Source organism: Rutidosis leptorrhynchoides, chromosome 9 (genome assembly GCF_046630445.1).
Source record: "Rutidosis leptorrhynchoides isolate AG116_Rl617_1_P2 chromosome 9, CSIRO_AGI_Rlap_v1, whole genome shotgun sequence".
Classification (NCBI taxonomy): domain Eukaryota; kingdom Viridiplantae; phylum Streptophyta; class Magnoliopsida; order Asterales; family Asteraceae; genus Rutidosis; species Rutidosis leptorrhynchoides.
The window spans coordinates 132,833,801-132,861,107 of NC_092341.1; positions in this window are offsets into that span (position 1 = coordinate 132,833,801).

Consider the following 27,307-nt stretch of genomic DNA (forward strand, 5'->3'; position numbering starts at 1 on the left):
GCAATCCGAGAACACTAAGCCACTCTTGACCCGCCCAATTTACCCCCTATAAACTCACCTTGAATAAACGAGACTCCTTGATCACTTGAAGCTCCTTTGCCTTGATTAGCACCTATACATGAGCTAATCTCATTATTAACATAATTCAATGAAAATACATCTTTCAAAGCTTACAACATTTTCATATGCTTACTCATTTGACTATATCCTCTTTTTACTTCTTCAATCACATGAACACTCACATACATGACATTTTTAGTTTATCTTTTCACTTTTCCAATCTAGTAAGATTATCATTTCCCTAAATGCACAATTTCTCAAGTTTATCTCTTACAAACATGAACTTGTAAATCTTTCAAGCATTTCATCAAACATCAAAATGTACATAACCCATTTCTACTACTTGCAACCCTAAAATCATAATAATTCCAAGTACTATTACTTACAACAATATCAACAATTCACACATAAACTTTCTTCTTTACAAAATTCACTAAATCTCATAAACATCTTCATTGAGGCATTTCATCAAACACCTAGTGTGCAAGACTTGATTCTAGACTATAAACATTACCAAATTCACAATATTCATATCATACACTCAATTAGCAAGTTCATTCATGACCTTACATCTAACATCAATTAAAATTTGTTTTTAATCATACAAATGTGCACATTCACAACCTACTACAACTTATAAGCTTGAGATTCATCTAAAACACCCAATTCTAGTGATACTTAGACATAGAAGTTCATACCTCGTCTTTAGGGATTTAAGAACCCTAATTATGCACAATGGAGAAGAAATGGAAGATTTACAACTTGCTATAGTGATTAAGGAACACTAGATTTCATAAATTCCCAATTGCATGCACTAAATTCTTCCAATTGAAGGTTCTCCTTCTTCCTCTTGCTTGGGTCGCCACTTACACACACACACACACACATACCTTCTGTATTTTTATTTTGCAACTGATAATAAGATTTCTGCATTTTACTTCTTTTATTAAATTAACTTTGCTTTATTTGCACTTTCTACCCTCCCCACCAAAACTCTATTATGGGAGGTCCTTAAATCTAACTTGCATCTCTAGTCCCTTCCAACTTAACTAACAACCATTAAATATTAACCACTTATTTATACAAAATCATACCATCAATATATATAACAATTTTAAATTACATAAAATATTACCTTAAATAATTGGGATGTTACAACTCTTCCCCCCGTTGGATTGTTCGCGTCCTCGCGAGCCATTCTTGGTGCAACGATGGATAATACTTCATAAGCCATTTCTTGGGTTCCCACGTACATTCGGAACCCTTTCTATATTGCCGTAACACCTTCAATAATGTCATCAACTTATTTCTTAATTGCTTAACTTTTTGATCCACAATCTTTATTGGCTTTTCCGCATATCTTAACTTATCATCAACCTCAATCTCGTTTAATGGAACATATGTTGATTCATCTGCCAAACATTTCCTTAATTGTGACACGTGAAACGTGTCATGTATGTTACTCAATTCATCGGGCAAGGCTAAATGATAAGCTACCTTCCCGACTTTCGCAACTATCTCGAATGGTCCCACAAATCTTGGACCCAATTTTCCCCTTTTTCTAAAACGAATTATACCCTTCCACGGGGAAACTTTAAGCATTACCCTATCTCCCACTTGAAATTCTATCGGCTTCCTTCTTTTATCCGTATATGACTTTTGTCGATCTTGTGCCGCTTTCATTCTTTCATGAATTTGATCAATCATTTCGGTTGTTTGTTGCACTACCTCTGTGCTTCCTAGTTCCCTTTGACCCACTTCACCCCAACATATTGGAGTTCTACATCTTCTCCCATACAACATCTCATAAGGTGCCATTTCGATGGTAGAATGATAACTATTATTGTACGATAATTCAACTAAAGGTAGGTGAGTATCCCAACTACCACCAAAATCAATAACGCACGCCCTCAATATTTTCTCAAGAGTTTGGATGGTTCGCTCACTTTGACCATCCGTTTGTGGGTGAAACGTGGTACTTATATGCAACTTGGTGCCCATCTCTTCTTGAAACTTCCTCCAATATCGGGAGGTAAAACGGGTGTCACGGTCCAAAACAATGGAAACCGGCACTCCATGCCTTGCAACAACCTCCTTCATATATAATTTAGACATTGCTTCCGACGATGAAGTTTCTCTTATTGCCAAAAATAACGTACTCTTAGTCAATCTATCAACAATAACCCAAATGGCATTGTGTTGCCGTGGGGTCTTAGGCAACTTACTCACTAAATCCATCGTGATGTGCTCCCATTTCCATACCGGTACCTCTAGTGGTTGAAGTTTACCATACGGCATTTGATGATCGGCTTTCACTTGGAGGCAAGTAAGACACTTATGAACATACTTTACTATATCTCTCTTCATTCCCGGCCACCAATAGTCTTTCCATAAGTCTCTATACATTTTCGTAGCACCGGGGTGAATCGAATACTTAGATTTGTGAGCTAAGTCAAGGAGCTCACTTCTAACACCACTTTGTAAAGGTACCCAAGTTCTTCCATATCTAATCCTTAGACCACGAGAATCTACTATAAAACCTAGCTCTGATACCAACTTTTAACGCCCTTAAATGATAATTTTTTTTTTAAATGGCCGCCCAGACCAGTGATATGCCGCGGCGCGGCAACTGTTGGTCGCGACGCGGCCCTTCAAAGGATTTTAGATCTGCTTAACAGCCCTCCTGAAATCAAAACATTTGTTATGTCGCGGCGTGACCTTACACGGTTGTTGATACTGAGCTGCAACATGTTACAAAAACCACATTTTCAACATTTCATAATCACCCAACATATTTTAACAACATAATACATAAACAAACTTGATTAAAATAGTTTCTTACATCGTCAAACATTACGGAAATCTTTTAATCATGAGCGATGTGTTTACACTTCTAAAATATGACATTTGGTCCCAAAACTTAAAGGAGACGTGGTTTACGAGTACAAAAGACTTGGCGTTGATAAGCGGTATCATTAGAACTAGATTCAAAATTGGGACTTGCACTACCACTTACTAAAACCCAAAGCTCCGCTATCCTCACATAGGCTCCTTACCTTCACGGTGTCCCTTCGTTCATATAAAACATAAAACAACATGGGGGTAAGCTTTCATGCTTAGTGAGTTATAGGTGAATAATATAACATATATCATTGAGCATAATCATTACATCACTTTGTCTTTCCAACCCAAATGGTTGCTTAACTTACTTTCGGATCCGACCCATTACTTACCATAGACACAACTTACTAAGGCCAGCCCTAGTAATCATGTCTAAGCTAAACACTACCATAGACATATACATATGCCTAAGCTACCTTGAACACATTACATTCATGCATACATACATAGACACCTAAGGTGTCTAAGCTAAGTCATACCATAGACAAGATTACTAAGCAAGCTTAATACCCTTGCCTAAGCTAATCATCAACCATAGATACAATTATTAGGTGAACCTAATAATTCTATCTAAGCTATTCATCTAGTGCACTTAGTCGTTACTCTCTTGCACTGATGCAATCCGAGAACACTAAGCCACTCTTGACCCGCCCAATTTACCCCCTATAAACTCACCTTGAATAAACGAGACTCCTTGATCACTTGAAGCTCCTTTGCCTTGATTAACACCTATACATGAGCTAATCTCATTATTAACATAATTCAATGAAAATACATCTTTCAAAGCTTACAACATTTTCATATGCTTACTCATTTGACTATATCCTCTTTTTACTTCTTCAATCACATGAACACTCACATACATGACATTTTTAGTTTATCTTTTCACTTTTCCAATCTAGTAACATTATCATTTCCCTAAATGCACAATTTCTCAAGTTTATCTCTTACAAACATGAACTTGTAAATCTTTCAAGCATTTCATCAAACATCAAAATGTACATAATCCATTTCTACTACTTGCAACCCTAAAATCATAATAATTCCAAGTACTATTACTTACAACAATATCAACAATTCACACATAAACTTTCTTCTTTACAAAATTCACTAAATCTCATAAACATCTTCATTAAGGCATTTCATCAAACACCTAGTGTGCAAGACTTGATTCTAGACTATAAACATTACCAAATTCACAATATTTATATCATACACTCAATTAGCAAGTTCATTCATGACCTTACATCTAACATCAATTAAAATTTGTTTTTAATCATACAAATGTGCACATTCACAACCTACTACAACTTATAAGCTTGAGATTCATCTAAAACACCCAATTCTAGTGATACTTAGACATAGAAGTTCATACCTCGTCTTTAGGGATTTAAGAACCCTAATTATGCACAATGGAGAACAAATGGAAGATTTACAACTTGCTATAGTGATTAAGGCACACTAGATTTCATAAATTCCCAATTGCATGCACTAAATTCTTCCAATTGAAGGTTCTCCTTCTTCCTCTTGCTTGGGTCGCCACTTACACACACACACACACACACACACCTTCTGTATTTTTATTTTGCAACTGATAATAAGATTTCTGCATTTTACTTCTTTTATTAAATTAACTTTGCTTTATTTTCACTTTCTACCCTCCCCACCAAAACTCTATTATGGGAGGTCCTTAAATCTAACTTGCATCTCTAGTCCCTTCCAACTTAACTAACAACCATTAAATATTAACCACTTATTTATACAAAATCATACCATCAATATATATAACAATTTTAAATTACATAAAATATTACCTTAAATAATTGGGATGTTACAACTCTTCCCCCCGTTGGATTGTTCGCGTCCTCGCGAGCCACTCTTGGTGCAACGATGGATAATACTTCATAAGCCATTTCTTGGGTTCCCACGTACATTCGGAACCCTTTCTAAATTGCCGTAACACCTTCAATAATGTCATCAACTTATTTCTTAATTGCTTAACTTTTTGATCCACAATCTTTATTGGCTTTTCCGCATATCTTAACTTATCATCAACCTCAATCTCATTTAATGGAACATATGTTGATTCATACGCCAAACATTTCCTTAATTGTGACACGTGAAACGTGTCATGTATGTTACTCAATTCATCGGGCAAGGCTAAACGATAAGCTACCTTCCCGACTTTCGCAACTATCTCGAATGGTCCCACAAATCTTGGACCCAATTTTCCCCTTTTTCTAAAACGAATTATACCCTTCCACGGGGAAACTTTAAGCATTACCCTATCTCCCACTTAAAATTCTATCGGCTTCCTTCTTTTATCCGTATATGACTTTTGTCGATCTTGTGCCGCTTTCATTCTTTCATGAATTTGATCAATCATTTCGGTTGTTTGTTGCACTACCTCTGTGCTTCCTAGTTCCCTTTGACCCACTTCACCCCAACATATTGGAGTCCTACATCTTCTCCCATACAACATCTCATAAGGTGCCATTTCGATGGTAGAATGATAACTATTATTGTACGAAAATTCAACTAAAGGTAGGTGAGTATCCCAACTACCAACAAAATCAATAACGCACGCCCTCAATATATTCTCAAGAGTTTGGATGGTTCGCTCACTTTGACCATCCGTTTGTGGGTGAAACGTGGTACTTATATGCAACTTGGTGCCCATCTCTTCTTGAAACTTCCTCCAATATCGGGAGGTAAAACGGGTGTCACGGTCCAAAACAATGGAAACCGGCACTCCATGCCTTGCAATAACCTCCTTCATATATAATTTAGACATTGCTTCCGACGATGAAGTTTCTCTTATTGCCAAAAATAATGCACTCTTAGTCAATCTATCAACAATAACCCAAATGGCGTCGTGTTGCCGTGGGGTCTTAGGCAACTTACTCACTAAATCCATCGTGATGTGCACCCATTTCCATACCGGTACCTCTAGTGGTTGAAGTTTACCATACGGCATTTGATGATCGGCTTTCACTTGGAGGCAAGTAAGACACTTATGAACATACTTTATTATATCTCTCTTCATTCACGGCCACCAATAGTCTTTCCATAAGTCTCTATACATTTTCGTAGCACCGGGGTGAATCGAATACTTAGATTTGTGAGCTAAGTCAAGGAGCTCACTTCTAACACCACTTTGTAAAGGTACCCAAATTCTTCCATATCTAAGCCTTAGACCACGAGAATCTACTATAAAATCTAGCTCTGATACCAACTTTTAACGCCCTTAAATGATAATTTTTTTTAAATGACCGCCCAGACCAGTGATATGCCGCGGCGCGGCAACCCTTGGTCGCGATGCGGCCCTTCAAAGAATTTTAGATCTACTTAACAGCCCTCCTGAAATCAAAACATTTGTTATGTCGCGGCGCGACCTTACACGGTTGCTGATACTGAGCTGCAACATGTTACAAAAACCACATTTTCAACATTTCATAATCACCCAACATATTTTAACAACATAATACATAAACAAACTTGATTAAAATAGTTTCTTACATCGTCAAACATTACGGAAATCTTTTAATCATGAGCGACGTGTTTACACTTCTAAAATATGACATTTAGTCCCAAAACTTAAAGGAGACGTGGTTTACGAGTACAAAAGACTTGGCGTTGATAAGCGGTATCATTAGAACTAGATTCAAAATAGGGACTTGCACTACCACTTACTAAAACCCAAAGCTCCGCTATCCTCACATAGGCTCCTTACCTTCACGGTGTCCCTTCGTTCATATAAAACATAAAACAACATGGGGGTAAGTTTTCATGCTTAGTGAGTTATAGGCGAATAATATAACATATATCATTGAGCATAATCATTACATCACTTTGTCTTTCCAACCCAAATGGTTGCTTAACTTACTTTCGGATCCGACCCATTACTTACCATAGACACAACTTACTAAGGCTAACCCTAGTAATCATGTCTAAGCTAAACACGACCATAGACATACACATGTGCCTAAGCTACCTTAAACACATTACATTCATGCATACATACATAGACACCCAAGGTGTCTAAGCTAAGTCATACCATAGACAAGATTACTAAGCAAGCTTAATACCTTTGCCTAAGTTAATCATCAACCATAGATACAATTATTAGGTGAACCTAATAATTATATCTAAGCTATTCATCTAGTGCACTTAGTCGTTCTCTCTTGTACGGATGCAATCCGAGAACACTAAGCCACTCTTGACCCGCCCAATTTACCCCCTATAAACTCACCTTGAATAAATGAGACTCCTTGATCACTTGAAGCTCCTTTGCCTTGATTAGCACCTATACATGAGCTAATCTCATTATTAACATAATTCAATGAAAATACATCTTTCAAAGCTTACAACATTTTCATATGCTTACTCATTTGACTATATCCCATTTTTACTTCTTCAATCACATGAACACTCACATACATGACATTTTTAGTTTATCTTTTCACTTTTCCAATCTAGTAACATTATCATTTCCCTAAATGCACAATTTCTCAAGTTTATCTCTTACAAACATGAACTTGTAAATCTTTCAAGCATTTCATCAAACATCAAAATGTACATAACCCATTTCTACTACTTGCAACCCTAAAATCATAATAATTCCAAGTACTATTACTTACAACAATATCAATAATTCACACATAAACTTTCTTCTTTACAAAATTCACTAAATCTCATAAGCATCTTCATTGAGGCATTTCATCAAACACCTAGTGTGCAAGACTTGATTCTAGACTATAAACATTACCAAATTCACAATATTCATATCATACACTCAATTAGCAAGTTCATTCATGACCTTACATCTAACATTAATTAAAATTTATTTTTAATCATATAAATGTGCACACTCACAACCTACTACAACTTATAAGCTTGAGATTCATCTAAAACACCCAATTCTAGTGATACTTAGACATAGAAGTTCATACCTTGTCTTTAGGGATTTAAGAACCCTAATTATGCACAATGGAGAAGAAATGGAAGATTTACAACTTGCTATAGTGATTAAGGCACACTAGATTTCATAAATTCCCAATTGCATGCACTAAATTCTTCCAATTGAAGGTTCTCCTTCTTCCTCTTGCTTGGGTCGCCACTTACACACACACACACCTTCTGTATTTTTATTTTGCAACTGATAATAAGATTTCTGCATTTTACTTCTTTTATTACATTAACTTTGCTTTATTTGCACTTCCTACCCTCCCCACCAAAATTCTATTATGGGAGGTCCTTAAATCTAACTTGCATCTCGAGTCCCTTCCAACTTAACTAACAACCATAAAATATTAACCACTTATTTATACAAAATCATACCATCAATATATATAACAATTTTAAATTACATAAAATATTACTTTAAATAATTGGGATGTGGTAAACCATGTATTCTATTATGCTTAAGAAAGTTTAGACCATTTTGGAATGTTAATACGTCACCCAACCGAGTCGCTCAATTGGATGAGCCGTCTGAACGTGTATGCCTGAAGTCAGACTGCACGGGCGTCGGGGGTATGGGACGTTGCTGTCTATTCAGAATCTTCAAGACTAACGCAATACCCAGTGACATGTTTTATGACAGGGGCGTTTAGGACCAGTGTAATGAATACAAGGCCTCTGCCTATTCATGAGCCAGCATTCCATAATCTCGGCAGAATAACTGATGAAGTCATAGCATGCACTCACTTTAACCTTATCTGAATTACGAATTTTATCGCATTTACTTTATCTGTCTTATAAATTAGAAAATCCCAAAATAAATAACCATTACTCTCTAACTATCTTAGGCTTAAATATTGGTTCGATTCTACTGATATCTCAAAAATATGACTCTAGGTCATACTTCCCTTACTTATAAGGAGTAGTAAGATTTAGGCCCCGCTAAATATAAATTTAAAACAGTACCCTCTCCCACGAGTAGCTGATCCTGGCGAGCCGCGGCCCGACGACACTGCACAAATATAAACCGTCCATTTCGGCCATATCACGGGAGAATACTAAGTTTTTGGCGCCGCTGCCGAGGAACTGGTATCAGGCAATACTGCTCTCTATCAAACTTATTCACAAGCATTTAGTGGTATCTAAGAAAGACAATTATACACAGACTTGGTTGTTGGATTTTCCAAACAGTCGCCAATTATATTGGGACCAAAAGGATCCTGCCTCTCCGTAGTCGGCCTGGCCACTTGGTTTGTTAAATAGTTCATGCGGAGCTCTGTTACCGAAATACCAGGGAATCAGTAGCCAGAACCAAAAACATATTCTACCGTAGGATAGTTAGCTAATTAAATTCGATTACCTTAGATTACTTTAGACTACCTTAGATCAAACTAGATAAAATTAGATTACCTTAGAATTAGATTACCTTAGACTAGTTTAGCTTACTTTTGATTATCTTAGTTTATTTACGAAAAATTAAAAACAAAAAGGCATACCCAGTGTATGACCCAAACTCGATCTAGACTAGGGCCGTTGTTATTCGTACCTGATCCAGACGCAATAATCTCTAAAGCAAGGATGGAAGCACGAATTAGAAATCAAATGGCGTTACACGTTACTTTAGCAGAAAACACCAAACCCTCGATTGAAGGTCGAGGAGGACCAATTAGATTTCCAGAGATTCAAGGACACTCGTTCGAGTTAAAAGATCACATCATCCAGCTCATCCAAAATAGCTGTCAGTTTCATGGATTACTGAACGACGATCCTAATTCTCACCTTGATAAATTCATATCTCTTTCGAACTCCTACAAACAGCCAGGGATAGGACAAGATATAGTCCGGCTATACTTGTTCCCCTATTCTCTCACTCATCATGCTCAAACTTGGTTTGAAGGACTGGAAAAAGATTCCATCACGTCATGGACAGAGATGGCTACTAAATTCCTAACCAGATATTTACCTCCTTCTAAACAAACCAAACTGAAGAATGACATCATTAACTTCAAATAAAGTTATGATGAATCTCTTTATACTGCATGGGAGTGATTCAAAACCCTGCTGAAGAAATGCCCTAATCACCAGCTAGAACGGTCAGCCCAAATCTGTACCTTCTACAACGGTCTTACGGTAAATCATAGGACGATGATCGATGCAGCAGCTCAAGGGAATCTGATGAACCAAACCGCAGATGAAGCATGGGAATTGCTCGAGAACATGACAATGCATCATCATGACTGAAACAGTGGTGAAACAACTTCATCATCTGCCCCACTCTCTGCACTTAACAATCAAACGGAGGCCATCAAATCCCTCATGGATAAGATGGAATCTCTTGCTAAATAACTCGGAGAATTGAAGACGCAGCTGAAGCAGGTTAACCAAGCTCAGGCTTGTGTTAATTGTACCAACCCACAACCCACCAAAGAATATCAAGTTGAGTACGAAAACCCTGACGGTTCAGTCTGTTACGTCCAATACCCATCTAGTCCACCAAATCCCGGATTCAATCAACCACCTAGGGTTAATCAATTTCAGCGAAGCAATCAACCTTTCCGCTATACCTATCCACCTTATCCAGCCCAACAATCTCAATTGACCTACGATCAACCACTTCCACTCACTGGACCCCCAGTTGAGGAAAATTCCCCTACCACCCAGATTACAAAAGCAACTAACCCCACTCTCGGAGCTGATGATCAATTGACTTAGTTCATTCAAGGACAACAACACCTAAATTAGAGAACTGCAGCCAGGCAAGATCAGACAAAAATACTAATGAAAAATCAATTGGCTCTGCTCAAAAGTTTGGAAACGAATCTCGGACAGTTATCACAACGCCTTGAAACCCGACCGCAGGGAAGATTGCCAAGTAATACTATCCAAAATCCCCACATAGAAGAAGCAAAGCAAATGGATTCCGTAATCCCAGAGGAAGAACCACAGAGAAGGTCAGCTAGGCTCAAGAACAAATCGACATATACTTAGAAGCTGACCCCTGAAACTCCAGTTCGCGTACCTTATCCTGGAAGGCTACAAGAAGAATCATCCAAGCTTGATTCCTTTAAACTTGATGAAAGATTCCTGGACACTATGTCCAAAGTTCCCAACCATAAGAGATACATCCGAAGGCTTCTTTCTACAAAGGAGAGGATACCAGACTCTAACAAAATTCCACTGAGTGAAGAATGCTCTGCATTACTCAGAAACTCTCTACCACCAAAGCTAGGAGATACGGGCCGATTCGTTTTCCCTTGTCCAATCTACCAATATGGAACCATTCATGCGCTAGCAGATTTAGGAGCAAGTATCAACCTAATCCCCTACTCTCTCTACAAGAGATTAGAGTTAGGAGACTTGTCACCAACCAAAATGACAATCCAACTTGCCGACCACACAATTCGATATCCTAAGGGCATAGTTGAGAACGTCTTGGTGAAAGTCGACAAATTCTTGTATCCTACGGATTTCGTAGTAATGGATATTAAGGAAGACCTACACACCCCAGTAGTGTTAGGAAGACCTTTCATGAATACGGCTAGGACTGTCATTGATGTGTACAATCAAACCTTGATCTTACGATCGCATGGGGAGAGCGTTACCTTCAAAATTAACCGACCAACCGATCTTTCTGGACATGCAGAGATGTTTGCTATTTCCACCAGACGGATCACTTCCGATGAAGAGTCTTCACCACCAGCCGACGATATCGAGATGGGTGTCGAATCACAGTCTGTAGACGACCCAGAAATGGAAGAAGAGGATCCCAGCAAAGAAATAGAGGAAGATGAGGAATTTGAGGAGGAAGAGGAAATGGAAGACATAAAAGAAACTGCGAAAATACCCGCTCCAAGCATTGAGCGTCATGAAGAAATAATGAGGCTTGAGACGGAAGATCACAGTTTAATCATAAACTTCAAGAAGAAGACCGACAAGGCCGAGGTTAAGGATATAGAAATTGATCCTGCAAGTATCAAAGTGGAGAATCAGAATACTGATGAAACCCGTTCATCAGACGCATCCTCAGAAGAACAATACACCGATGATGACGAGGGAGAGCAACATGAAGACATTCTGAATAACTCACACTCTCCAACCGAACCAGAGCAAGGGAGCCGGACTCTTCTTCAGATCGAATTCCGGTTATATCCACACACACAGACATGATAACCTTCACAATGATACTGATGAATTTGAAGACATTCTCGAAGCCATCCAAAAATCAACCATTGATTTTTCACTACGCTTAATAGAACGAATCATGGCTATCAGAGAAGAACACCACCTTTATCTCTAAAGAGAAGACAATGATGTTGAAATCCTAGAAGAACGCATTCAAGACTTTATCAATTCTCTTCACGATCATATTTATCACGAAGAAAGGCAACGAGAGCACAATTCAGTGGTTCGCACAATTCTTCAGACAAGATTCTGTCGAGATCAGAAGATCATTTACTCTAGGGTCTACAACGCCTTAGCCGGATCTGCACTTCCGTTCTCACGAAACCAACGAGCACTACTGACTCTCATCCAAAAGTATATGGATCTTTCCACCGGACGCCCGACTTATCACTCTGATTTGTAAATGATCGAGGATATTCACAGCTTTTTTGCTCTTTTGGAAGGAGATAATTTCAAAAGCACACCAGACATACTAGTGATTTACGTAACAATTGATCACCATGCTGATCTGATTATCAAAGAGTTACAAGACGCTATTATGGAGGAAGCAAGGCGAAACAATCCATTCTCTCATCTTAAACCAGACTGAGTCAACATTGCCACCTATGTTACGAAGCAGCTATCACGTATCTTCCACAAATCCGCAGATCCAAGTTTCACATTTAAAGCTGGATGTCGGGAGATATACTCAAAGACGGTGACATTAATGCTCGGATCAGGATTACTGTTCACTTCTCTCCAGCTTAATCTTTTAACTAATCTGTGCAAAGCAACAGACTCTTACTGTGGAGATCACCGTTCAGAAGACTTCGAGATTCTAAAGATACAATTTCTGACATTATTTGAAGACCTCCCACATGAGCATTCCATCAGAGAAATAATCACCACCAGCACTGCTTCTATGATTGACATTCATGGGTCAACCAGTAGAGCCGTGGATCATATTCTTATCGGACTTCAAGACTTATCAAGAGCCGAAACTGCGCACTACTTATCTTTCATAAGATCTTCAAGAGAAGTACCGGATCTTTTACCATTATTGGACTGACACTTTCTCAGGATTTATCCACCAAGACTCACATTCACTCGAGAAGACCAAGCTCACAACCATCAGCGAGGAATGTTTGCTTTTTGAAGCATCAATACGGTCGAGCCAACGACCTTAAACAAAAGCACTTCTCGGGAGGCAACCCGTGCAATAAAGTAGAGTAGAAGAATAAAGGATAACAAATGAGCCGATAAAGACGCAAGGATTGGAAGCCAGCAACATTTGCTAGGGATATTTATTTATTTTTTGCTACTAGCTCAAGATTCAAACTATGCCACATCCTAGCTTATCACTAAGTGTGGGATAACACCCAATAGAAGCACTAGACAAATACTCCCAAATCTTCAACTAAAACTCCTAAGTGTGGGATACACTAGGAACATTGAGGACAATGTTCATCTAAGTGTGGGATGTTGGTATCTTTTTATGCTGTATTATAATAACCCATTACGAAGATTCCAAGTCCTTAAGCCAAATTTCAAAATTTTTGCAAAAGAAACCCTTTTCGAAAGAAGTATTTTTGAAAACCTGAAACGTTTGTCAATAAAAATAAGGCTTAAGTAAGGTGGAAATCTTGTTAGATTGGAATCTCTAATAGAGCATTGAATGACTAAGGCATTATCGACCTAAATTGATTATGGTAAGGCACCCCAAATAAGACCAGCATTCATCTTTAATGCTTTACTATTTTCCATTGAGAGTGTCGATGTCTGTACTCAGAATCAGAACTTGGTTTAGATCTACATCTCCAAGCAGCGAAACGTGATTCTGTTATAATCAAAAGAGCTAGCCATTTGTCAAACATAAGCCTTCTGCACCTCCACCACTTCTACTCCACATCATCTTTACTATTACTCGAAAATTTCAGAAAATGAGAACTCCTTCCGAAAACCCGATGTTATAAACCTCTCAAGTATCATGGCAAAGGTCTTGAAAAAGTTTACCGGCTAAAAGTTTCTCGAGATGAAGTCTCCAAATATATATATATATATATATATATATATATATATATATATATAGTTCTGAAAAAAGGGAGCAGAACTAAATAAGAGAAATGCCGAAAAGAACTCGACCAAAAATGATTATCAAATGAAGAAAAGTTCAAAAGTGCTTCTCAAATTACTTCAGCACTCCTATCTATCCGAATAAAAGTCTGTATAAAGTCTACATTGCCCTTTATCTCACCCCTCAAAAACAACTTCACTACCACTCCAAAATTCCTTTTCCATCATTGACAAATGACCCATAAAGCTGAGATTACTACCGTTCTCGCCTTAGTAGCAAGGATTTGAGTCTTTATCAAGCCTATGACGATGGGTGCAGCATGACTGGCTATGAGCATTTTCATTTCTTAGAACTATAGGGAACCCTAAACACTTGAGTGATTTGAGTGACCCGTGAAAGCTAGCCTATGTCATGTAACCTCCTCGCATCCTTGCAGAGATAATTTCAATCCTAACATAGATGACTCACCTTATCTTTTGCTCTTATAATACAAGCAAATCGTTTAGGCTATTAGAAAAGAAACGTCAAAAATATTCTTAAGGAAATGAGAGTTTGCTTGAGGACAAGCAAAGTCTAAGTGTGGGATATTTGATATCGGCTAAAAAGTCACGTTTTCACCCCGGTATTAAGGCCCAAAAATAAGAAAGATTCGAACTTTGTTGGCAAAATACCCACTTCGTTAGTTAGAATTGAAGAACAAGTAATTACGAAGGCGATGCAAAAAGAATCAAGAGAATCGGAGCTAAAACGAAGATTCTAGAGCAAAAATGGTGAAAGACAAGAAATCAAGTTACGATCCAGTGAATCAAGGCTGACCAGCACCAAAAATGGCCTGCCATACGAATTGCCAGTATGGGGTACGGGCTGCCAAACGGTCCAGCAAACGGCCCCAAGAAACGGGCTGCCAAGCAAACGGCTTGCCAAATACGGCCTGCCAAATGGCTTGCCATACGGCTTGCCAGCCATTTGCAGGCAAAAACTTTGCTTATTTAAAGGGTCTTTGTCATTCATTCCAACACACTTCAATTCACTTCTTTCTCTCTCTTGTACAATATTAGTCATACTCTCAAGGCCTTCGACTCCGTGAGGGAAATCTAGTACCCGGAGAAGAACGCTGAAGAATGTATTAGGAGCGGTCTGGAGTCTTGAAATTGTCACTTTTGTATTCAGAACTCGTTTAATCTACTGGTACTTCTATCCTTTATCTTATATAATGTTTTATGATATTGTTTCTATGATTAGCGAGTAGTTATCTTTAGTGTATGCTATGATGTAAGCAGTTATAATGCCGAAATAATATTATGGTTTGTGTATGCTATCGAAATGCTTTCTGATTATTCTTTAAACTCAATCGCTTTTCCAACTAATAGAACGTAGTTATAGGCTCTGTTATTGGGAAGTTGTGAACCCCGATTCAGAGTACATTATCTATGTCACCCCTTGGTAAGAGAAGTCTATCGGATAAAACATAAGATCGACTGAGGCACACCGGTTGTAGTAAGTCTATCAAGCTTTGGATTTCGACTGAGGACTCTTTCGTAGTGAAACATCTGACTAGACCCTTAGTACATTGTCGGTCCTAGACCATGCTAGTGTAGTCACCAAGCATATAAACTTCGTACGTGCACGCTGAAGCACGACGGTTGTTGTAAGTTGTACCTCTGCTAAGTAAGGCCATGGAACCCGGTTAGTGTTGACCAGTACACTGCACCATAACGCGGTCTCGAGCATTGTACCTCACTTGAGGGATTCTTAGTTAATTAAGGAACTGTTTTTTTTAGACACATAAAGGATTGGACCGTTAGGATAACAGAACGTGTTCATGGAAGTCAGCTTGACTTGGCCATGGTGTTCTTTATGGTTGAACTCTTTTTAAGGGCCTAACTATCTTTCAAAACCAATCATTAACGAAAGCATTGAAACACATCACGTATCTCGGATATGTTAAACCATGTATTCTATTATGCTTAAGAAAGTTTAGACCATTTTGGAATGTTAATACGTCACCTAACCGAGTCGCTCAATTGGATGAGCCGTCTGAACGTGTATGCCTGTAGTCAGACTGCACGGGCGTCGGGGGTAAGGGACGTTGCTGTCTATTCAGAATCTTCAAGCCTAACGCAGTACCCAGTGACATGTCTTATGACAGGGGCGTTTAGGACCAGTGTAATGAATACAAGGCCTCTGCCTATTCATGAGCCAGCATTCCATAATCTCGGCAGAATAACTGATGAAGTCATAGTATGCACTCACTTTAACCTTATCTGAATTACGAATTTTATCGCATTTACTTTATCTGTCTTATAAATTAGAAAATCCCAAAATAAATAACCACTACTCCCTAACTATCTTAGGCTTAAATATAGGTTCGATTCTACTGATATCTCAAAAATACGACTCTAGGTCATACTTTCCTTACTTATAAGAAGTAGTAAGATTTAGGCCCCGCTAAATATATATTTAAAACTGTACCCTTTCCCACGAGTGGCTGATCCTGGCGAGCAGCGGCCCGACGACACCGCGCAAATAAAAACCGTCCGTTTCGGCCATATCAGGTCGCCACTTACACACACCTTCTGTATTTTTATTTTGCAACTGATAATAAGATTTCTGCATTTTACTTCTTTTATTAAATTAACTTTGCTTTATTTGCACTTTCTACCCTCCCCACCAAAATTCTATTATGGGAGGTCCTTAAATCTAACTTGCATCTCTAGTCCCTTCCAACTTAACTAACAACCATTAAATATTAACCACTTATTTATACAAAATCATACCATCAATATATATAACAATTTTAAATTACATAAAATATTACCTTAAATAATTGGGATGTTACATGTAAACATTAGGGTTTTAAGGTTTTCCAATGATAACGACCAACGAATTAGAACTGATATTTCTGATTCCAAATGAAAAACACAGAGGTAAAAATTAATCAGTTGATTTTTTTTACAGTTTTCATCATCATACCGACAAACAAAATCTAAAAAATTGTTCTTGCAATCAAATTGGTTAACTTTTCAAATTAGCAGTACATAAAGTAAGTAAACTTCGTCAAGGTTATTTATTTAATCGTAATGTTGAATACGTTAATAAATCTGAAACCGGTTCAGAATCTGATCGTGATCTATCTGTATCCAACGGCTACATCTGAACCGAATTTTTTCCGGATCAAAACTAGATTAAAACCGGATCGGAAAAAATCCGTTCCGATCCGAAAAATGATGTTTGTTATTTTTAATAAAAATAGTCTTTTCAAGGTTTTATGAACTTTCTTTAAAAAAAAATTGAGTGTGTTTGGGCCATTTTAAGAATTGCAACCATTACAATGATGAATACAAGTATCTAATAACAAAGATTTAGAGATTTATGATATAACAGAGATTCATATAATAATACATATTTAAAACCACATTATTATATTACAAGACTTGTGAATAAAATTTATAGAACCTTTTTATTGTATCTAATTCAATAATAACATAAAGAAAAGAAAACTCTGAAAACATTGGATAATTGGACAAACATATGACTACAAGGTTGGTGTATATTTCAGGATTTCTTGGCCCATTTACTGAGACCTCCATTGTTTGGCCTTCTCAAACCCATTTTTACAGTACTGATAATCTTTCAAAGTTTGTTGAATCTCTACTTGCGTGTTCATAACAAAAAGCCCGTACTGGACCACAGGCTCGTTAATCGACTGCCCTCCAATCAACAAAAATCTCAATAGTTTTGACCCCTTGTTCCATACACTTAGTCCATCTCCCTTACTCAACACTAAAGTATGATGAGCAGATATTGGTGACGAGTCCATTAACCCGAATAAACCTTCTCCTTCTAGAACATACATAAGTGAATTCCAAGATTCTGGGATCGGTTGGTGCATTTGGGCCCCTGGAGTAAGAGTGAAATCAAGAAACATTAAGGGAGTTCGAGTGAAAACCGACGATTTTACTCCCATTGACTCTCCTGCAATGATGGAGACATTGACTACATCTCTCTCTACTCTTTTGATATCCTCCTTTAACAATTCTTGATAATTTATTTCGACCCTGCAGTTATAAAACCGTTTTGTTATCAAAAGATGGTTACTATTTGAACAAAAAACAAAAGTCAGACAGTGTTTATATAAGAATTAGTTGCAGTCAATAGACTATTGCATTGTGCTTATATAAGAATAAATTGTTGTTACATTTTTTCTTTGGAGGAAAGATTGATCCACAGTTGCACGCCCCTTTGGACAGCTGAACCTGCAGGCATCTCTGAATGAATAATTCCTCTTCCTGCTGTCATCCACTGAATTCAAAATAACACATTAGCATTCATATTAGAAAAGTTAGATCTACCAACTTTAAGACATTCATCTACAAATTACCCATTTTGACCCTAATTCGCTTAAGACGGTTTCTCAGAATATGAAAAATTACCTGTAGATCACCGGTTCTGATGGTGCCCTTGTGCCCATTGAAATCTTGATATGTAATGGCTCCTTATAACGAAGCCAAAAAATATTGTAAATACCAAATAATCAGAATTGATGATACGGTGATTGATAAATTGATCTTTAATAATAAACAATCTCCACACCCATTAAAGTTTAGAATAATGAATATTTATACAACATACAAGTCTTGCATAGAAAGTAATATGAATAAGGTGTTATGAATAGCAAACGCCTGTTCACAAGGAGAAAACATGACAGCTAAAAGCTGAGAAAAATCAGAAAACTGAAAAAAAAAAAAAATCTTATTCGATAGCTGCTCTTGAATTATACTTACAATGTATTAATAATAAAGCAAACCTAAATTAATAAGGAAACAAAATAACAATTCTAATATAACTCAAACACTAAACTTAAGGAACAAGAAAATAAATTAATTAAATATTTAAAATATGAAAGTTTGTTGCAGGAACTTTTTAACCTCATGGCCAAAACCCAAATTAACTTCAGCCCGGATTCACATTATAATCCGGTTCCACATTAGTCTCCTCAACTTGAAAAAAACTAGTCCTCGATGATATAATGAAACATCAGCTTCATGATAGTGTAGTAAGTCTACTCCATGATTTGTTAAAGTCAAGAGATTTTCGCCCCTTCTCTATTCTGGTTTGGTTTAAAATCTAGCGGCAACAAAGTTATTTTATTCCCATCTTTTACGAACAGATAAATATTGTTTCTTCCGTCATGAATCACATTAAAATCAAACTGCCAAGGCCTACCAAACAATATGTGACATGCATTCATATCCACTATATCACACAAGACTTCGTCTTTATAGAATTTCCTTATGGATATCGGGACTCGACATCTTTCAGTAACCTTAATCACTGGCCCATCATTTACCCACACAATGTTATACGGTTCCGGGTGCCTCTCAACATGTAATTTCAGCTACTAACGAGATCACTCTTGCTGTTCGGAGAGGACTCAACCTTTAGTTAGTACCCCCTTGGTTTCGGGGTGGACCCTTTCACTCTATTTTATTATATACGCTTACGATATAAGATTTTTGAAACTACCACTATCAACGATTAAATTGAAAACCTTATCTGAGATAGTGCACCTGGTGTGGAATAGTAAATTCCTTTGCATGTCCAATATTCTTGCTGCTGACAATACTTTCCGAAATAGTAAGGTTGTGAGATTATATTCTTCCCCATCAGGTCTACAAACTCCATTCAACTCATCATCATCTTCTGAACCCTTGTCATCCTCGTTGTACTGAGTGCAATTGACTGGCCTACATTGTGGAAAATTATTCAATGTATGCCATGTCTGATTACATCTGTAGCATTTGGTGTTTGCGGACCTACTATAGGTATTTATGATGGGCTTTTTCCCAGCTCCCTTTTCCTTGTCTGTTACCTCTTTATCCTTAGTACCAACTTTGGATGTCGCACTATTGATCTTTGGTGCTTCCGTAGATGACAGTCCAAGTTGATACTTGCCAAAATTTCATTGGTTACCCATGGATTCAGCCCGTCGTGCCAAGTTACAAGCTTCAGTAAGGGTCATAATAACCTGCCAACCTATTCTATCTCTGATGGACTGCCTCAACCCGTACAAATACCGTGATATTTTTTGCCATTTAGTCTCTATTAGGTTGTTTCGAGGTGCTAAACGAAGAAATCAGCCGTATATTCTGCAACTGTCTTTGACCCCTGTTTTAACGCTTGGTACTGCTCTATTAAAAACCGGTCATAAGCCGATGGAAGGAATCTGGCCATCAACATTCTTTTCATCTTGATCCATGTTCGAGTCGATTGTTTACCAGACCTGCAACGCAGGTTTTGACTTTATTCCTGTTAGTCCACAATTAGGGTGTTCGCTCTATTCTTGATAGTGTTAGTGGGTTTTGAGAGTGTTTCTTGTAGAGAGATGCTAGTGAGAGAAAGTAAAGTGATATTAATGACTAGCTTCATTACAATGGTGGGGGAGCTTGCTTTATATAGTAGCAAGCTCCCAAGTTACAACACATGATAAACACTAAGTTACCATGGTAAATAGCCTAATCTAGACTATTACAATAATAAGAGTAAAACGCACACGCCACTAGATTAATACAAGATAATAACCACATGACATTAAATATTACAATAAATATTGTCAACAATCTCCCCCTTGTCGTGGGGTTTTAGATTACGACCTTTGTTGAAACGCCTCCTGAGTGCGTGTACTTGCACTCTTCACCTAGGAGTGTTATAGTTGTGTAATCCATGAGATTATCAACAATCTTCCCTCTTGATAGGGTTCATTGATCTTTCTTCTTTCAAAGGTGCGATCATGTCTTCGTCTTTTTGTCTTTTGCAGTGGCATGGGTTCTTCAAGATATAACACCTACCGTGACTCTTGTAGATTCTTTTGAAGTCTTCATCCGAGAGTGTTATGTTTACAAACGTTAACACCCCCTATGATCATTTTCTTGCAGTTTCTTGTGCAGCCTTCTTCTGGGCTTTGGTTTCGGTTTGAAGCTATGAAGCTTTTGATGCTATCAACTTTGAACACGAACATTTGCACATATGAAGAGCAGATCCGAGAGTGTTATGTTTGATTTGATTTATCTTCTTCTTGGGTTCAGAGAAAGAGGTCTTGAAAAAGGCTTGATATGATCTTTCTTAGTTGTGAAGACCTCTTTTGCTCCCCCTCAAATGTTGAGTCGTCTTTTTCATGATCGTGATTGTTTTGTTTTTGACTCGTGTGTCATTCTCCCAGGATGATGAATATAGTGTACCGTATTCAGCATGTGTAGCATGAATATGGCATCCCGTGTTCATCGCAAAATAGCAGAGAGAGAATATATGTTTATCGCCAGAGTGGGAACGTGTACCTGCTAAGAGGAGACAAAGAGGTTAAGGTAAAATTTGATCCTTAGAGAAAACAGGATCTTTCAGAAACCGATTTTGGTTTTGTAAAAATCAAGCTAGTTGTTACACTAGACAGGTTTAAATCAGGCATGCTAGTTGTTACACTAGACAAGTTTTCTGAGACCAAAACTATTTCTGGATTTAGGGACCTCACCGGTATTGGTAGGTCCAAGTTTAACCTCGGTGGATGTTGAGGATGACTGGTCACTGAAGTTCCAGTCGGCGTTAGCAAGCTATCCACCTCCATGATTAAAGTATCATGGGACTTTTGTGCGACTATGTCGTTCTTGGTTATACCAAGTCTTCCAACTGTACCTAACACTGCATTGGTATCGGTCGAAATCAATGTAATGTAGGAAGATGTTACATCACATCCTGAAGTCATTGATATGTCATGAGGTGACACATCTCTTTCAGTTGTTGCACTCTCTAAGGAGTGTGTTTGGTCAGGCTTAAATGCTGACTGATCGTTGAGGTGATCATCCTTCCGGAGGTCTGATAAATCTACCAAGGTAAGCCTAAGCATTGTCATATTGCCTCTCCGTTGAACTAGACAGATCTCCCTCATCAAGATAAGTCTGACCTCTGGACCCTGTTTGACGTTGAGGTCCCACCTTATAATTACAATAAGGCATTGATAGAGGATTTCCAGCCGGTAAGCAGGGTTCCTATTCAAGGTTTTTCGAAACCCCTTCGGCAGTTCGAGACACCAAACACTTAATTTGCATCAAGTTGTTGGGTCATTACGTATTTGAGGCAGTCATCTTGACACATCCTCCTGAGGCAGTCACTGGGACACATCCTCCGTCATTTGATGACTATTTTGTTTGAGACAGTCATCTAGACACATCCTTTTGAGGCAGTCACTAGGACACATCCTCCATCATTTGATGACTATTTTGTTTGAGACAGTCATCTAGACACATCCTCTTGAGGCAGTCGCTAGGACACATCCTCCGTCATTACTGACATTTGAATCTTTAAACTCCCCCTTGATAGTTGCACGTTTTAGCTTTGGTTTCTTGGAAGAGTTTTCTGTGAAAATATGGGTTTAACACTGTTATTTGTGCAAAAGCCTTTTTGATGTTTAACACCACTTTGAAGTGTGTTTAACACCACTTTGAGATGCAGGTTCTACACAGAAGTATGTAGAAGCCATTTTGGATGAAACACATGTTGGTTTTAATCCTTTTACCCTCCCCCTCAATATATGACGTGTCATGTTTTGATAAAACCTTTATTTCTTGGTCTCCCCCTCAAAATATGATTTATTTGGAATTAAAACATATTTTGACAATTTGCTACACATAAAATATAAGTTTTGGTGAAAAAGGTTGTAAGGCAGTTGAGATGCGGGCCATATAAGGTTTTGGTGAAAACCTGCTTTATGGGTCCATTTGGATAAAACCTTCTTTGAAGTGCGGTTCCCATACAGATCTATTATGGGAACCATCATTCCCTCTAACCCCCCCAAAATTTTTTTTTACATTTCCATTGATGTGCTTTTAAGAGAAAGAGTGGAAGACAATTGCAGCGAGGTGCATACACTGAAATATGAGCATGCACGATATAAGGTTTTGGATGAAACCTACTTTGGTCTGCGAGTCCTTAGAGATCTATTATGGGAACCATCATGATCTCTATGTGAACCATCATTCCCGGGGACTTCTTTGGTTTGCGGGTCCCATTGAGATCTATTATGGGAACCATCATGATCTCTATGGGAACCCTCATTCCCCCCTTCTCCCCCTAAAAAAAATTTGACGTTTCTCCATTGAAATGTTTTTAAGAGAAAGAAAGAGAGACATTTGAGACGCGAGGCATACATTGAAATGTGTGCATACACCGTATAAGGTTTTGGTGTAAACCTTCTTTGAAGTGCGGGTCCCATACAGATCTATTATGGGAACCATCATGATCTATATGGGAACCCACATTCCCCCCTTCTCCCCCTAAAAAAAATTTGACGTTTCAGATTTTGATAACCGTCATTTCATTGCGGGTCTCATTGCTCCCCCTAGGCACATGCATTGCTCCCTAGGCACATGCATTGCTCCCCCTATACACATGCAGTTTCCAAGTTCATCCAGGGGAAGAAACTCAGATGAGTCTTTTTTAACGGATGATGATTTGCCTACAAATACTGAGGTAGATGTGCCAAAGGCTATGGATTCGGGCGAAATTGGTTTTGAAGAGACCGTGGGAATGGGCGAGTTTGGAGGTAAGAAAGGTTCAAACAACACATCAGGGTAATTCGAGGTTGCGTGTGGGTCATGCATCAGTGTATATTCGGGTGTTAGCATGTTAAGTCTGGGTCTTGAACCATTGTGTCCAAGAACCATCATGAAGTCAAATCATTTTATGAAAGTCAGATTTGAATACCATTTATAAGCATTGTCGATCTGACTTATGGACGTTGAATTCCACTTGGGTTTGATACAAGACGTATCCGTAGAAAGTTGTTCGGGTGGAATCAATGAGAATGGAAAATCATTTAACCTAGCCAGAGAAACGGATTCCGGCTTCATTTTAAGTAGCTCTGACGAAGAGTACTTAACAGGTTTTGAAAAAGAAGTGGATCTTGGTGTTGAAACTGGTTTGGTTATACACTTCTTATTTGATACTTGTTTAGCAAAATTATTTCTTGAGTGTTTAGAAACAAGATCGATTTTGGTACGAGGGGTTTGTCTCAGACCGTTGAATGACTTCTTGGGTTTGTGTGGAAGCCATCCATATTGATTGCAAAACCCCTTAATCTCCCCATTCTCCCCATAAGTAGTTTCTAGAAATGGACGGTTTATTATGGTCTCATAACTGGAGTAAGTCCTTTTCCTATGGGGAATGCAATTTCTGGGTTGTGAAGCCTGAGGGTCTTTAGGTTTCAAGGATGTTTTTCTCGAAGTCATCGTTGACTTTGGAGATCCTTGATTGGTTGGTTTTGTGTTCTTTGAAAAAGTAATACGCTTTTCAACCGTCTTGAGTGTAGACGTTGAAGCATTAGGTGACTTGGTCTCAACATGGATCATGTTAAAGTAGGAGTGTCTGGCCTGACGAGCTTGCTTGCGACTATTTCGCTTTTGATTCTTTGACAAACTACCAGATACTGTGCACACAACCTTATCAGTGGCAGAATCCAACTGATGTTGAATTTTCGGTTGTTGCAGGTTTCTAGTTGTTTCAGACTCTTGTTTTATCGATTTTCCACTCCTGTTTTGAACATGATTGGAGTGGTTGGTTGGGTTCTTTTCAGACTTTGAGGGACCCTGATCTTTTGGTGAGGTCGGTGATATAGAAACCCTAGATGCATTCTTAGGAAAGACAATGTCAACAGGCAATCTAGTCAGGTTCATCACTTTCTTGGACCTAGAAATCTTAGGGGTCTTTGGATTAATGGGGTTTCTCAATCGTAAGAGAGATTGGTGAAGATGATGCTTTGGAAATTGTTTTGGTCAAGGGTGTCTTACAATTCCTAGCAGATTGTGAGAAACAAATGGAACATACCATCATTCCTAACAGTATCTTTCTCCGAAGGCCTGAATTCTCTGATTTAACATGTTGAGCATTATACAGTAATTGTTGTTTAAAAATCTTAAAAGTAGAATATACCGCAACGATGTCAAACAATTTGTTTAAGAAGGCTCTGTTTTTATCAATTTTAGAGTATTCAGGCACCTCAGGGATGGTCACATTTGTTCCACTAGACACCATTTTGGGTGTTAAATGGTGTTCAGGTTTCATGGATTGAGTATTCTTTAAGAACCGACATTGATCTTGTAACCCTACATTTTCTCTCTCAAGTTGATCATTATATTTTCTCAAATCTTTAATCTTTAACTTAAGATCGGAAAGTAGCTCATTGTCTAGAGCTAATGTAGGTCTACATTGCATGTAAGATAAACACCTAGCATGAAGTTCACTAGATTCCTGTTCTAGAGTTTCAACTAGTGTTTTCAACATTGTAATCTCAATCTGAACTCCTACGGGAACATTTTCAGGTGTGGTTGAAAGCATTTCACAAGATGATGTTTGAACACCCATCGACACCATTTTGGGTTTTAAACGGTGTGATGTGTTCTCTTGCAATTCAAAGGCCTTGATTTTCTGAATAAAACATTGCTTTTCATGCTCAAAAGATTCTTTTTGAGAATTTAAATCGCTTTCAAGTTTATCGATTTTTGTAATTTAAAGTGACTTGTTTGGATTTGTAATTCACACATTTTGTTTCAAAATCGTTTGATTGAGCAATCAAGGCATGTTTTTCAGCAAATAAGTTGTGATTATCAGCTTGTAATGAGTGAATGGTTTTAGATGTAACCGTAAGCTCATCATTGAGTTGGAGATGTAGATTCTGAAGTTTGATCCTTTCGTCATTAAATAGCTCTTGTTGTTCCTTCAGATTCGCCTCGTGCTTTGCGATTTATTCTTGTAGCTGAAATTCACTTCTCGCAAGCTCATGTATCTGGTTAGCCATCCTGGAAAGATTTACAGCCATTTTTAACAACAAAAAAAAAAGTTATTGGACACGATGGGTTTTTTTTAGTCAGTTAAAGCTTTGTTCACTCAAAGATTTCGAGCACCAAAGGTTTTTGAACAAGCTTCTCGGCCAAGGTTCTCGAACGGAGTTTTCGAGCAACCAAAGAATTTGGCCTAGGTTTTCGGTCAATAGGTTTTCGATCAAACCTAAGTCAGAAGATGTCGGTCAACCCTAGGGTTTTCGAGTAGTCAAAGATTTCAGACAGTCCAAAGTTTTCGAACAACCAAGTTTTCAGACAAGTTTTTCGATCAAGGGTTGGTTTTCGGTCAAAACCAATTTTTTCGATCAAACCTTTTGTTCAACGATTTCGACCAGTTAGTGTTTTCGATCGAAACAGGTTTTCGAACAAGTTACAGAACAGTCAGGGTTTTCAAACAGACACAAGGTTTTCGAACACAGGTTCTGAAATTGATCAAATACGCTTTCGAACAAAAACACTTGTTTTCTATCTTTTCGGTCACAAAGGATGTTGAACACCAGGTTTTCGAGCAATTAGTTTTTAACAAACACAAGTTTTTGAACATAAATGTTAGTACAAATTTTAAGACACAAAAGACAATAAGAAATCCACCAACCTTTTTATATTTAAATGTTTAAAGGTATAGGGATTTAAAAAAAGAAAGGTAGTGTTGGTGTTCGTAAAAGTTGGTCAAACAAGAAATTATGGAAAGATTTTTGAGACAAACTGTACCACCTTTTTAAGATTTAAAAAAAATGATTTGGGACAAAGTTGTCATGGTATTGCCAGCTAACAGTTCTTGAGCATCAAAGAAAATAGTTTATGTTTCGCATCTTTTTAATAATTGAAAACACAAATTTCATCAACATAAGGGAAAATTGTTGGGTTTAATTAAAATAAATTTGGGTTTTGTCAGTTTAAAATTTAGGCTTGGGTTAAATAAATGGGAACATGGGCTTGGGATTTAAAAGAAGGTTGGGCTAAAAAAAAATATTAATGGAAATGGGTGTAAGAAAATTGGTTGGATAATGGGTATTGGGTCGTGGGTCCAACCAGATTTCATGGGTGATCCGGTTCTTTTGCAAATTAAAACTGAAATTGAAACGGTACTAGTAGTCGACAAAATGAAATGGGGAGGAGGCTACAACCATTAAGCACCTGACAAGTGGCGGTCCAGAACTTGGGGGACAAGGGACAAGAGTGTAGCCACGTGGGTCCCTTCAGCAAATGTTCCTCTTATTTATGAAACCTGCCCCCGATTAATTGACTTCTACCCAAAAATTCA